This window comes from Macrosteles quadrilineatus, unplaced genomic scaffold, assembly GCF_028750875.1.
Source record: "Macrosteles quadrilineatus isolate MER2022 unplaced genomic scaffold, UCM_ALF_1.0 Scaffold_2__2_contigs__length_208266976, whole genome shotgun sequence".
NCBI classification, from domain to species: domain Eukaryota; kingdom Metazoa; phylum Arthropoda; class Insecta; order Hemiptera; family Cicadellidae; genus Macrosteles; species Macrosteles quadrilineatus.
This window is the reverse complement of record NW_026542595.1, coordinates 191101231-191116879: the sequence shown is the minus strand read 5'-3', so window position 1 is coordinate 191116879 and position 15649 is coordinate 191101231. Positions and strand designations below refer to the sequence as shown.

At 35.9% G+C, this 15649-nt stretch overlaps 1 protein-coding gene across 1 annotated transcript in view; it reads left to right on the top strand.

Annotated features, from left to right (window-relative positions):
• The first annotated feature begins 3291 nt into the window (after window positions 1–3291).
• The window catches only part of LOC128986161 (serine-rich adhesin for platelets), a 165297-nt gene continuing 152939 nt past the window's right edge, over window positions 3292–15649 (top strand). The window contains exon 1 of the mRNA XM_054406341.1: window positions 3292–3402. The gene's annotated coding sequence lies outside the window, so the exon portion shown is untranslated. The remainder of the gene's footprint in view (window positions 3403–15649) is intronic.

Here is a 15649-nt window from a genome sequence, read left to right as displayed (position 1 = left end):
ATAAAGCTGGTTTGGTTTACCTACCATGTAGCCACACTATGTCATCTATTCAAAATTTCCCGGGCTTTTTCGAAATGCTAGCATGATGCTAGTTAGGAAATGATTTTTGTAAATCTAATAAATTGAGTTTCCCGAGGATTATAGCTTAAAGTTGGTGTGGTTAGATGTTTTTCAATTTTAATGTCTTTTCAGTTTAATTATTTAAAGTTCAAGTTTCTTAAAATCTTAAAGTTGGACTCCTGTTTCTTTTAAAACTGTTAGTAATGGTGGCCATAGCTTGCAACTTTTTCCATTGGGTGAAATAAAAGGTAGTACATACTACGTAGTTCGTACTATGTAGTTCTAGTACTTACTCAAATCGATGTGAATAAGAATTAGCTAGAACTAGGTAGTAAGTACTAGGTGGTAAGTAGGGGTTCCCTATCCTTCAGGTGAAATGGTGCATCAGTGTGCGGCCGGCCTAAGTCATGTCATGATTAACAGGCTGTGCTACAAGCAAAATTAAGAGACAACGAAATGGCAGAACAATCGCCTCAACGTCCTCAACTTAACTCCAAATTATCTGATGTCACAAAGCTTACTGCGTAAGTCTGTATGAAGCCGATAATCGCAAACTTGTTATGTTACGTGTTACAGTAGAAACGATAGGTAGCACACTTCTCACTAAGTACAACTTCTCAGAAGAAAAAAAAAAACTTTATCTGTGTGAAACTCAAGAGTGACAGAGATTTTTTAACATAAAAATATAGCAGTAATGTAATAGCAAGTGTTGGAGGTGGTTAGATATGTCAAAACTCGCCAGCCATACAATAACCGTTAATCTTTAGGGCAGACAGAAGCTACTCCTGGACCCCAGAGTTTCTTTTTACGCCATGGAGGCCCACACCCCACTGGTCCGGAACATCATGTGGCCCTGCCTGGGCATAGTCGAAAAGTCTTTCAGAAAGGATTGCCTCAGCCACTCAAACCTTTTATAAACTTCAAATTAGGATGTTACAGTTCAAGATGGACCCGACCTCGAGTGATGCTGACAGGATAAAACCTTGTGGCATGATGTTCCGTGTGCCGTCTTATAGCATGACCATCAATCATGTATAAAAATGAACACTCTGCCTGATTCTTCAATGTGAGATTTTATGAACATGTACTACTTCGTTTTCCTTGCAGTTTTGAGTTAGAGTAAAGAGGAAACACATAAAATAGGAATGCGAAACTTTGAATTTTACTATTTAGAAATCAATCTCAAAAGACTGAAAGACTGTCATTCTTGATTGTCAAACGAAAACTTTAACTTTTTAGAACGAACGTTAGTGGATATATAGGCCTACTAAAAATCTTAATCAACTAGTCTAGAATAAAAAAGTCTAAGGGGGGAAATTGGCCCAAAACCTTTTATCTTGTGACTAGCCTACACATCTTTCTTAACATGATTACAACCAGGTTATTGAAGGACATTGTGATTAATGCCATCGAGCGAAAACTGATCACACAGTATATTAATGATCCACCCCGATCAAAGGTCAACCCTAATTTTCTAAACGTTAACTATAATCATAGACTAAACATACTCCATTAGAGGGAGTGTGTTTAATCTATGCTATAATCTTTGACTATTCAATAGTCAATGCTATAATATTGTCCGAGTACTGTGTAGATGAGTGGTTATAGTGTTCGCCTTTATTCAATTATTACAAGCTGCTATACCCGTGCTTTGCAACGGGAAGAAAATGTGACCTAGAGAGTTATTAAAGTAATTCTGATGTATGGTTATTAAATTTACTTATTGTTCAAGTATAGAATAGATTGTAAATAAATACTTGTAAAAAAATGTTTTAAAATACGGCAACTCTATGATTTAGTTTGAAAATATAAACTGATTCAAAAGTGTAAACCTGATTACTTTCAAACCCCTACTTTGGATGTTAATAGATCCAATAGAATATGACAACATACCTTTAGTGTAGCAATAGCATCAATTGCTTCATATTGATGCTTCACGAATGACATGTTTTACCATCATTCTTCAACTTTAGTCAAGCCTCTTTACGTAGCTTACGTACATATAAATTACAAATGAAACTTTGAGCAATTCTTTACAAAACGTATACAAACTTTCTTTAAAACCAAACATAACCCTCCTAAATCTACATAAATCATTACAAACATCTTTTTCGAGTAAATAAACAAACACCAGTTCATTGTACTGACCAGCTGTTTCATTAACTAAATTAAATTAAATCATGTAAACATAAGAAGTATGCCAGGCGTAGCCCTTTGGAAAACAGCCTGTGGGGCAGAGCCCTTAGGGCAATCGTCCATATCAATACTTTTCGGCAAATCTACACACTCTAAGCTTTATTTTCATGTGCCATAAGCCTAAATTTTTATTTGGTAAATAGCCTTAACCGTTTATATAAAATTTGATTGTATCACTTTAATAATATAATAGATAGCTACACATGAACAACAGGTCTATAAGCTTAACAAGGATCACGGACTTTGAGAAAACTGTAACGCTCTTTTTCTCTATACGGTTTTCGCCGTACGGTGCGGCTAAAAACTATACGATTTTTTTTTAGCGTAGAGAAGATGCTTTCACGCCACACGTTACGGCGACGACAGAAAATCGTGCCGTCAGCCGTCCACTGCCACTGAACCGGACGGTTGTCGCTCCGTCACACCATCAACCACATACTTGAGTGAGAAGTCTTGATACCAAAGGACTGTATTTAGTCACATTTTAACATATTGAAGAAGCATCAGCTGTTAGATTTGCTTTCATTTATAGTTTGTTTATTACATTTTCCTATTATAGACAAAGTTTATTACATTACGACAAAGTTATTAATTTTGATCCTGCCACACAGTTTGATGCACAATAGATTTACCAAAAGAGATCCCAAGAGATAATTAAAATAAGCAATTGGTACGATTGAGATTTGCCTGTATAATTTGCATGGTAAGTACTGTAAAAATCATTTTATGGTAGATTTAGAGACCCACATAAAAATACTTAATTCTCTTAAATGTATTCTTACCCCGTTCGTTGCGATTGCGAAGCACAGGCAGAACAAAACTACTATAGTATGTATAGGGTATAGAAACAGTAGGTTTCAATATATCGTTATTGAATTTCTATATAGTTATTGAAATCCTACATAGATTTTAATTTTCTGGAGAGGGTTTGGTCGCGAATTCTACGGTGTGATTCTCTGTGTCTCCGCTAGGGTGTGGGATAGCGCTGCAGTACCTTCGAGCGCTTCCAGCGTTCTGTTGCTGTTTGCTTTTCAAACAGTTGTTCTGCCGCGCGCAAAGTAGTCGGTTGTATAGTGTGATCTCTCTGGATTTTTTCGTATTGTGATCCACTAAATCGCCCTTCAAACGGATAATACAACAATACAGGTATCATTTTTTTTCCTGTAAATACTACTTAGGTGTTTTCGGACACGAGATGAATGTTTGCATATTTATTTTACCTTTTAGTTTGTTTATGATTTGGTGTTGTGTACTAATTGAAAATTGTGTTATTAATTTGTTTTGTTGTAATGCTTGATTTGTGATGTTTTTTGTCTGTGAGTTCGATAATTTACTCTGAATGTGTAATGTTTTGAAACGGATCGATTTATTTTGCTTTAAAAGAGAACAGGTGTTTGGCACAGTCAATAACGTTTTTGGACTTGTATTTTTTATGATTTCCATTGGTTTTTCTGATGTATTTAAAAGTCTGTCCATGCTTAAGCTTATTTTGAGAGTAATGTTTTTACACTTACTTTGACTTTCCAATTAATACCACGTGTAAATAATATTCTTCAAAATTGAAGGGATCAAAAATTGCAACCGCTTTACAGTTTTGTAAGATAATTTTTGTAAAATGATGATTGCTAAACAAATACCTCCTATCACAAATCCTAAAACAGTTTCTAAAAGACAGGGCTTCGAAGTATGAATCTTTAAATTTTGTACTCTCCTATTTTAGCACGCTTTTGAAGATATTTACAAATGTATATATTCCCTATCAACAAACTTATTTGAGGTATGGGGTGAGTAATTGTAAACTACACCACAATTAAAGTTTTTATAAATCAAGCCATTTGAAAAGCATATTTCAGTACCAAAGTTACCCTAATTACAAATACTTAATACCTGATCAGACGAAATTATTGACATACAGTGTCAGTATATGTTACAGTACATTAAATGTGCCAATACGTTTGACTTTGAAGTGGCTGAAAACAGATAAAGAAAATAGGCTATACAAATCTGTTCTACATGGACATATCGAATCATATCTTATAAAATGCACTGAAGTTGAAGTTTATTGTGATTTTCATGAGATAAGATTGGTTGCCCAAAATATTTTGTTTGGTAAATGAAATGCGTTATTTTGTTACTGTTTCTTAATTCAGATTATTACTTCAGCGTCCCGTAAGGGGGTACGGGGGGTCTTTGTCCCCCAACTTTTGGGGATGTCTTTAATAAAAATACAGTTTTAACTTATTTTTAGATTTCATACTTGCTGACATGTTGTGCGTGCCCCCTTCCAAATTTTGTTCATGGGACGCCTATGTAGGCAACTTCAACATAACAAAAACAATATAGGGAATAAAAAACAATTCTGTTTTGGTTAAATTCTAGACGCTGAATAAAAATTACTTATGTATGCTCGTTGAGGTAGTAGAAACATTGTTTTTCGTTCGTCAGTAAACTATTGTTAGTTTCTGTAAATCGTTTTTATTAAATGCTGTTTACAAAAAGTTGTAAATTTCTGAGACTTCATTTTACAAGTTTTTACCATATCATGTTCAAGTCACGTAAAGTGCACGTTTAGTATCTTAACTCTTCTTGATATTTTTTGGTGGAATTTTTATTTAAATTGCCGTACTTTGATATACAGTGTAAGGAGCTAACTATAAGGAAAGAATGTTTAATTTATTTACCAATAAATTTAATTTGCGACTCCAATATACAAGTGTATTGCGAAGAAGAGTCAACAGTGAACGATATTATGGTAGTAGTTTTTAAACAGTTACAGCTGGGTCAAGTTCCAATCCATCTGTATTAGTTCGCAATTATTTAGGTATAACATGGGTATAACATCTAGTCATGACACCGCTCCAGCCTAAGCAGTTAGTGATCAGAGGTTAGCATTAACGTGCTAACGAGCTTATCGAACGTTTTACTAGAAATATTTTTCAAGTTTTAAATGTTTGAAATTTTACAAAAAATGCAATTTATTGTATCAACACTTGTAATTTTGTATATCAGGTTTTGAAATTAGACATGTTTACCAATTTCTGTCACAAAAGCTCCAATCACTTTTATATTCCAACCGGCGAGATTCGAAATTTAAGTGTCCTAGGAGGATTGAACTCCTAGAGTGAAACACAACACTACTATAATACTACTACTAGGTACTCGGCTAGACTATATTGCAAATCAAAGGCGAAGGAAGGATGAGCGTTGGATTGATGAGGTTACAGCTCGTTTACTGAGATCAGACATATTATGAAAAGCCCAAGACATCAGGGTCCAGTTTCGAACCATCAAGAAGGCCCCCACTTCAGGATTGACTTGAGATTAACCGGGAACTCTAACCACATGGCTACCCCCAGCTTTGTGTATATTTCAATCACACGTGTCTACATGTTTTGACTGTCAGTCCTGCTGTTGTAGAATGTGGCACCTGGGTATAAATATGATCAGAACAGCAGGGTCTAGTTTGACCAACAAGAAGCCAACAACCACAGGAACAAACCAGCGACATTTTGATGATCTGTGGAACTTTGTGTTTCGACTGACAGTCCCGCTGTTGTCGAGTCTGTAGACGCAGGACCTCGGCCTGGGGCGAAGGCGCTGACACAGACCGGTTATGGTAACCGCAGCAGGCCGATGTTGGCGTAATTATTGTTGCTACTTGTGCGGCGCCGTGTGTGGGTGGTGAACTACAGAACAAATCGATTCTTCGCATTCCTATTAACACCAATTGCGATGGGCACGCAACTGGGTGTATTTAACCTGAAGGGTGAGTGTGTACGAGATGCTGTAGACAATTTGTTTCTTCAGCATAGACAATTTGGCAAATCCTGGATCAGGTCAGACTGGTGCAGTAATCAAGAAGTTCCAGACTTTTCTCGGGATAGCGGTTGAATTTGATTCGATAGCAAATGATTGGATATATTTTTACCAAGGTGTGCATTTTAAGACAATCGGGTGGGTGTAGAAGGGATGTGATGGCAGAGCAAGCATTGTTTCCGACTAAGAGCAGCTGTTTCTTGTGTCAGGGCATTTAAATGACCAAAGACAGCTGGGACCAGTTTCGAAAACAGTTTCTGACTTAACTTAGGATCTATTGAGATTGTATTATAAATCTATGGATGACGAAGAGTTGCAGATGTAATAGGTGGTCAACGTCATTCACGTAAATTCGACAAGAAACAGTCTCTTAGCACCCTACACATGTATTTATTTATACGTTGCTTTCTTCCTTCTAATAATTTACAGCCAATAAAACGCCACACTACTAGGTGTTACAGATTTTGTATTCTTACGAAGACTAGTGAGTGTTTTGAGGAATAATAAAACCATAGATAAAACATACTCCCTTAGTAGATTTCTCATCCTTATGGAACAGCCGAAGACAATTTTATTGTTAGTTCTGTACGGTTTATGTAGAGGTCGTGTTTTGTTTACAATTTGTTTCCCGTTATTACAGCCATTTAAAACCTCGTTTAGCCAAATAATACGATCTAATCATAAACAATAACTTGTCCCCTAGTTATATAACCAAACAGTAAAGCACAAATCAAGAAATTAACCCTAAAATAATAGAAACAAAGTTTCGTCGACACTAGCGCCCATGTGTCACGTACATGAACTAGACACGAAAAACGTGCTTCAAAATTTACAATGGGATGAGAAGTCTATAAAACTCTCAAGTTTACACGATTCGTTATTGGAAATATTTTATCCTGGTAGGATCACTGTATTTTTCGCTATCAGCTGATTTACAACAATGTGCTGAACCAGCTGATGAAGCTACGTGAATTAACCTGAAACACAGATTACTCTTGTGGGAACTAGGACTGGACCATTGTGTGGTTAATGGGAACACAGGAATGGAGAAATAAGAGAGAGGCGTAAAGAGTTTAGTTGGAGGTTCTTATAGATTGCTTAATTAGTGACGCAGACAGCTTTTAAACAAACAAAGGCATATACAATATGTTGGGATGACAATGTCTTATTTTAATGAAAATCACATGTGTATTCGCAGTAAACTGTGTTGCAGAATAAAACTTAATTATGTATCATAACATAAACATAGAAAATCTTTAATGAAAATCACAAGTTTAACTCGCAAAAAAGTTACGGTAACTAACAATTTGGAGTAAAACAAAATGTAACTGCCGCATCTGTAATATTTTAAATGGTATTAAATACAACCCATTGATTGAGGTTCGTTCCCTTATGAGAGTTTTTATCGAAAACACTGACATATTTTTCCGGGAAGTTTCAGATTGAAAGAACTTTCATTTAGGCCTGAGTGTGTAGTTGATAGGGGCGCGGCTTAAGCGTCTCACAAAAGTTTGTGTTCATTATAACCTTTTTATATATAGCCTGTAGCTATTGTTTGATAAACACAGTTTTTATAATAACACATTTTTACTAATATTTAAGTCCTTGTATAATAAAAAAAGGTTTTGAAGCCTTTATACCAAATATAGAACTAATGCATCCATTCCTGTAGCTGGGTTTTGAATGAAAATTAACTATACTATAAAAAGAAAAAAATAATATTTTGCTCCTACTTTTCAATCAACCTTATAGTAGAGTTCTGCGCAAGGAACGCATTGATTGACGGTGACAATAAAATTCTGTTACGGTGGAACACTAAAATAAATCTGTAAAATGATCCGAATGGAAGGTCGGATAAGAGAAAGTTGGACTGTTATACTCTTGTTATTGTTTAGAATCGTCTTTACAGCTGTGTCGGAGCTCGAGGCAACATAGCAAGTCTGTTTATGGAATGTTCCATTCAAACTTGCCGTTTCTACTGCAATGGGCATAGGGAAAGTATTATCGTATGCACACATCGTGGTTATCATTGTGGCTAGTTAATTTGTCGTTGGGATTGTCCTGGATTTCTGATTGGTTACTTTGGGTTCGGTTGTGCATCTTTTACATTTCACCGATTTTCACAGTTTACTTATGTGTTTAGTCTTGATAAGAAATTATTCTATAAAAATATAATAAATTATTAAATAACCAAATAACACAATATAAGTCTTTGATTTCATGTTACCTGAGGTTAGGTTAGGTTAGGTTAGGTTAGGTTACGTTAGGTTAGGTAAGGTTAGGTTAGGTATGTAATACCTTGTATATAATACACGTTTGCTACAACATCATAAATCATAGTATACGTAATAAACAAATCAGCTCATGTGCAAATAAAGTTACAAAAATCTAAATAAAACGTGTTAATCTTGAAAAAAGGACGTTTCATAAGCCAAGCTTAAAAAATACATGTTAAGCCAATACATGCCCATTATACAATGCTTGCTAAATATTAAAATTGACAGTTATATATTTATGCAACTGTATTCGTTTTAGTTAATACATTTTAATAAATTACCTTTAACATAACGGGTTACTAACACGAAATTTTCGTAATTGTGAACATTATCACAATGTATTTCAAATCTCCGACAAACGAATACCGTAGCGTTTGTGTAAAGTTAACAAAGTAGTTTTTGTCTGATTTGGAGGTCGAAGGCTAAAGAACAAAGATCCCAAAACAGGTCTTCCGGCGCCATAAGTGGAATGGGGCAATTACGAGTTGTAAAAACTACTCGAAACATCTCAGGTGGGCTTCGTGGACGATATAACCAGCTTCTTAACACCAGAGCTAACGATAGGAGGAGGTGGATAAAAACACAATCTTGAGTTGGTAAATGATATCATGACAGTATTAGGTTTAAAGAAATTACTACGGATTATCAGCCTACTGTGTAAGGGCTACAGGTTGTCTTAATTTATACATGATTTGTCTATGAAAGAGGTATAATAGATGTCCATAAGCTATTATAAAAATTCATCCGTCGTCCATCATGCAAATAATTACTACAATAAATTTACTAAAATTGTTGTAGCAAGATAATATTCGTATCTAGATTATCATAGCTTATGCTTGATAAATTTCGACTTGGGGATCTGGACGTAATTCTTAAATGAGGACTAAGGGATTTAAATATACAGCTAATTTAAAATAACAATACTGGGTATTGTGAAAACAAGTGCGTTTACGTATTCTCTGAATTTACCATTGATTATACAAACTACGTAATGTGCTAAAATCGGCACTAATAGTTTATTCTAAGGTACCTTAAAATTACATTTGTCTTAAGCAGTAATACTCTGATGCAAAGTAGTGATTAAAATGTCTGGTATTTTATATGCTAAGGAAGCCCCAAAAAATTGTTGTTTCTTTAACACACGGGGTTCCAAGTAGCTCACAACGTGTTTTATTTGATGTTGACTTGTTATTACACTGTAATTGCCAGCCACATGCTAAACGTTGTTTGCTGCGTAGTTTGTTCTCTAGTTACATTAGTGTGTGCGTTTGTTTGTTCTCTAGTTGCAGGTGTGCGTATGCGAGAGTGCAAAGACCACACGCACGGTCCTTCAACTCACTATAGTTGAATACTTTTTACTTTGTAACCAACCTTATGGTTTTAAAATGGTAGTATAAAACCAATGCTAGGATCCATAAAGTAATAATCCTTCAACAGTATGGTGTTCTTTTGATCGTCCTCCGATCAAATACCTTTTATGATTGCAGTAGATGCAACTCTATAAATGTACAAAGCTGCTACGATTAAAAAAGTTAGTATACAGCCAATGGGCCTGATTTCTTTGGCCTATATCATTGCAAATTGTTTGATGCCTGCGAATACATTGAAATAATTTAAATAAAAAATCGTCATTGCAACTCAATGTAAAAATGCAAGACCTTAGACATGAGGCTTTTGTGTCCAAGGAAACCAGCAACGATTGAATCGATTCACCTTAAAAGTCTTTCTATATTACGTCCCGAATCACTTATTCTATGAATTTACTTAGTTGCTTTACTCGTGTGCTTTGCAATGAGGTCAGGTTGCGGAAGAGAAAAAATAGTTATTTTTAAATATACAAAACATTGCAACACTACATCGGTCAAATAATTCAAAACTGAATTGCACTACTTATTTTATAGAATTGCGTTTGGTTTAGTTCAACCAACTGAGTAGCAGATGTAATATAAATATCAGCGACTTCAGACCACCTCGCGCGTTCAAGTCTCCGACAGTGAGGGCCAAGTAGTGCCGATACCAGTGGAGTGTTTGGCCGGAACCACGCCGGGTTAATACCCATGAACCTCCTTTTGTAATCTCTAACGAGCGGTGTTCGTCCAAGTTCCAGGAAGTATCGTAAAGCACGTTGTCGCCTCGCTAGTCAATGACAACGGTTCTTCACGCGTCTTTTAGCGCCGACACACCTGTGTCATTGAGTACTTTCTATGTCAAGGGCCTCACATTGTGTTGCTGTCTGTAATGGTTTGTGTGAAAATGTAAAACGTGTGGCGGTTAAATTTGTCATATTCGCTGTAGTGTTCTCAAGTAGGTATCGGTACTGCACTTTTAGTCCTGCATAGACGTTTACTCACTAGCTTGTAAACAAAATTCAATTTTTTAAACCATCCTAATTGTCTTAATTAGACCTATGAATTTTCACAAAAGTTCTTCTTTCTTAAGGTTTTGTCCACACGTGTTAAAAAACTTGGACATTACTACCATTAATTGAAAATCTCTCTTCTGTATGGACAGTTGCTGACCGGTAAATGAAGAAAGCGTTCAAAAATATTCCAACTAAATGAAACGATCTATTGATTAACAATTTCCCATGCTTAAGCATTTCTATATAAGTAAAGAAGAAGAGCTAACCGGAAAGAAACACACATACAAATGCTTGAGATAAAATAGAGTAGGATGAGAATTTCACTACTTTCATATTACTTAGTTAATTATGTTATATTACTTAATTAATTATATGACTTAGGACTTTTACTAATCAAATATGCCATAATTTTGTAGTATGCTCATAACTGATAAAAAATATGCAACCGAGAAGGCAAAAGGTCTTTTATTTGGTACACAGCAAAATATCCTCTTTGTACAGTTAGACCCTACCGTATAACCTTTTATATCATTTCCCTCTTAAAATATTTCTTGTTGCTGTATTTAAATTACAAACAACTGCGACCTTCAGTCGTAACGCCCATCAAAACACTCCTTTTCCCAATAAACATCACGATTCTATAAACGCAATCCACCATTACATCCTTATACGCATGTTTCTCGCTTGTACGGGTAAAACCGCCATTAAATGCCTTATATCGATGCATAATCGTGGTAAATGGCAGTTATTATAGTAATCAAGGGAACGGCGACTAACAATAGCCTGATCTCGGAGGCAGTGGAATGCACCCGGCCTTGAAGCAGCTGTTTTACATTTACATAGCGCGCAGCGCCTACAGACGACGACCGACCTTGCCAATGTCATGCTCTCGCCTAACATAACCTCACTTTATCCTTTGTGACAGATTATCGAAGAAAAAAATCATACGACACGCTCCATGGCCTCTGGCAGTAATTCAACCAGTTGGACTAAACGAGTAGTTAGTGTGTTTTTGTCAACTTTTTTTACAACACGAGTTATTACCATAAGTACCAGTACTTGTAGCGATTGCTCTGTAATTTTGTAATTGGATAGTGCAATCTCCGATGTATTTATGGGATGGTTTGTATTATCTCGTTTCTCATCGGATCAGGGCCGGATTTAGCATTTTGGCGCCCCTAGGCCCAAATAATTTTTCCGCCCCCTGTTCTGGTCACAGTTTCTTTCCTACAAACCTTTATTAAAAACTATATCATGCCTAAAGGCCTATGTTAATTGCTTGAACACCACTCCTCGTCGGAATTTTATCATTGCAAGTTTTTTTTAAGAATTATCTTGTTTAGCCTCAACAAAATGCCGTCTTAAACACTTTTGGCAATTTTATGCTTTTAGCAAATGCTCGCTCACGCTTGTGGGACTGAAACAAAACAATCCAACCCACAGAGCATTTCTGCAAAAAAAGCATGTCCACTAATTCCAATTTCAGGCCCCAAAACATGAACTCCATAACAGTACGTGATACCATAGATTAAACATAGGCCTTTAGTAGATTTGTCATCCTTAGGGATTAGCTGAAAACAATTCTTTTTATATAAGTTATATGTTATTTAAACCTAGTTTGTCCAAAATAAAACGATCTAATCATAAACAATAGGTCGTCCCCTGGTTATATTACAAGAAACTAAACCCCTCACAACGACAACATAGAATAATAGAAACAAAATTACGTCAAAACTAACTTCCAGTGTGACCAACATATATAAACTAGACATGAAAAACTATATTTAGGATTGACAATATGATAACAAGTCGACTTGAGTTTATGGTTAATCTATGGTGGTACTGCATTCTGATTATATTTGCAAAGCAATAGTCCGGCCAACCATAATTATTCTCAGGTCTGAGCTGAGAAGGAAATTACATCAAATGGTGCTTTGGAGGGGATTTAATTTTTCTAAAACCTGTTGCAAACTCAGATATTTTTTTCGTTATTCAATTTTAAAGATAAACTTGTCGTATTTTTAATATTCAAAACGTATTATATATTTTAACTCGACCCTGCAGTGCAGGTTGCTGTAAACTGATCAAAAGATTAGTTAATACATTTTCTTTTTGTTAATTAAGGGTGGTAACGGTGTCTAACACGCATACGCCCCCAATCACTCAGATCAGTGGTGCCGAGCCAGCATATAGTGGCAGTGCAAAGAGTACAGTGGCAACTGGCAATACGATGCGGGATGCGTACCGCTCGGGCGCTCGACAACATCCCTACAGCCTACTCCCGTATAACCAATGTTCGTTATCAATGTTGTAAAAAAATTGATGTACAGTATAATGTTGAAAAACTGTTTATATTTTCTAACGGTTATTTCTTTTAATTAATTTAAAAATTATAATGCTTTATTGGCAAGAGTTTTTTTTTTTTTACTCACAAAATATGTTAAGCTATGGCTATTTATTTTACTTTTAGACATTTAAAAAATATTTTTCCTCTCGGCCGTGCGCCCTCTGGGAGCTTGCGCCCATAGGCCCGGGCCTACCGGGCCTATTGGGAAATCCGGCCCTGCATCGGATGAGTTTCCAGCCTGGAGTAGTTGTGTTTCTATGATGAGGGATAATTGGAAGTGATGAAACTATGTCATCAGATTCGTATCTTTGTGTTTGAGAATTACAATGTTTGAAGTTATTGTGAAATAATATGTGTGGTAATACCTTATGTGTTCAGCTTATGGGCTGCAAATATTGAGTAACATTCTAAAAACTATACTTATTGGTATGGCAAGTATCTCTGATAAACATGCCTTCGGTTTATTGTGTAAGGAGATCAGGTTAACCTAAAAGACAAACAACTCTTTTTACAACTTTCTATTTAAAGATAGTATAGTTACATCAAACCCAGGATGGTTCTTGTTTATTCTACATGTATTAAGTACAAAAAAAAAAAAAAAAACTATTGTAGTTGTGGTACGAGGTTTAATCATAACACACCCAACCTTCTACCGCATATTTCTCGGACACACGTCTCTCGAACTACTTTGAGACGTATAGTATTAAAAGCTTCTAGAACATACTCTCTAGGTGATACAATATCACTATCATTAACATATGAGTGATATTAAATGTTGTATATTGGTGGTTTTTATTAACTTTTTTAGGGCAGACATTTGCTCGTGTGAACACATTTTGACCGTGCCATAAAGAATGAAGCAATTTCCTCGACGACGACAATAAGAAAAAAATACGTATCAATCAACCTATAACCAACCGTTAGTCCCACATTCGCTGCATACAAGGAAGAACCGCTATTTAAATTTAATGAAGGATAGTAAAAAAATGTAATGGCCGCGCACCAACACCAAAGGCGAGTTGGCTTTTGGCGGGACCGCAGGCGCCGAGACCAGCTGATGACCGTTTGGCGGGACCTACACCAATCTACATGCAGATTACAACATTAACGTGGTAAGCGACGACAAGGCGCAGTATTACCAACCTTATAGCCGGAAATTTGTCATTTATCCTGACTTTCGCCCAACTCTCTTTGAGTAATGTCTTTAAGGTTGGTTATCTGAAACGGAGTTTTAATTACGAATAAAATGAGTGAGATAAACAAGTAAGTATTTAACATAATTTTTAACTTTTTATATTTGTGATGGGTAAGGATTACGTAGTTCACATAACCAGAAAATTGTGATATTCAGAATCCACCTGAATTGGTGCAAAATGTTTTGTGTTTTCAATAAGTTTACCCCTCTTTCGAGTGGCAAAAGCCTTTGCTACAGTATATGTCCTTGTTATTACATAATTTTATATTGTTAATTGTTTTGATCTTCCATTCTTTTCAATTGAAGTAATAATCGTCATAATTGTTTCAGGTATGCTCCCAGTCCCAGTGACATGTCAAGTTCATAAACTGCTGTTCAGGTGATCTAATTTGATATTTTACCGTATAAAGTAAAAGTTAGTTGATTTGTTGCTTGTATCGTTAATATAATCAGTTTGGGATAAAACAAGATTCGTTTGGGACAGGAAAAGTACATGCATAAACCGTACACCTCAGATCATCATTTTTGGTGGACGGGAATCGCAGATCTCATCTGGGGTCATAGGTTATTTTCGAACACAGGGTGGCAAAAATGTTAATTAATTCAGCACCAGTGACCAGTGGGAAAGCCGTGGTCGGAGCGAAGACTTATTCCTACATAGTATCGTTATCGTTAGGCCATAACCACATCGTGAGTCATGTTAGCCAGCTGTCATTCCACGATACATTGCCAAGCCGCTTACCAATACTTGCTGATTAATGTAAGTCGTGCTGAGGACTGTTAAAAGCTGGCTCTGACAGTCGCTCGAGGAATAGTTAGTGTGTGATTAAAATTGCTGTGTGAGCCGGGACTGTGAAAGTTGATTTACACTTTTCTTTGGCGATTTGGTTGCGATATTTGGGAAGGTTGAGTTAGAGGGACGATTGGGTGCAAAGTGAACGCAATACACGACAATTTTTAAAATATCCCCGCCGCAGCAAACCTGCAGTCTAAATGAGTTTCCATTGTCTTGTTGAATTTTATTGAATTACTTCACGAATTACTTACGTGTCAGATTTATTCCCTATTTAAATACCTATATTTCTTGAGTGCATAGGTTTGCTGCAAAGGGAAACAGTTTTTCCTTAAGAACAGCGTGGGAATTTTGATTGTAGTTTTTATTTTCTTCGTAACCCTTTAATCCTACAATAATACTTCGATATAAAAATTTATTGGGATTTATGCTATACACGTTTGTTGAAATAAAAATTTGGCAATTTTACGTATTAAGGGTGAAAAATAACAAAACCCCATCGCAACTCGATTAAACCATTTTATCATTTTACCTTTAATTCAGATCTTGACAATCGGCAAATCACTACGTCTGGACAATTTTCTAAACTCAGAATAACCGCACA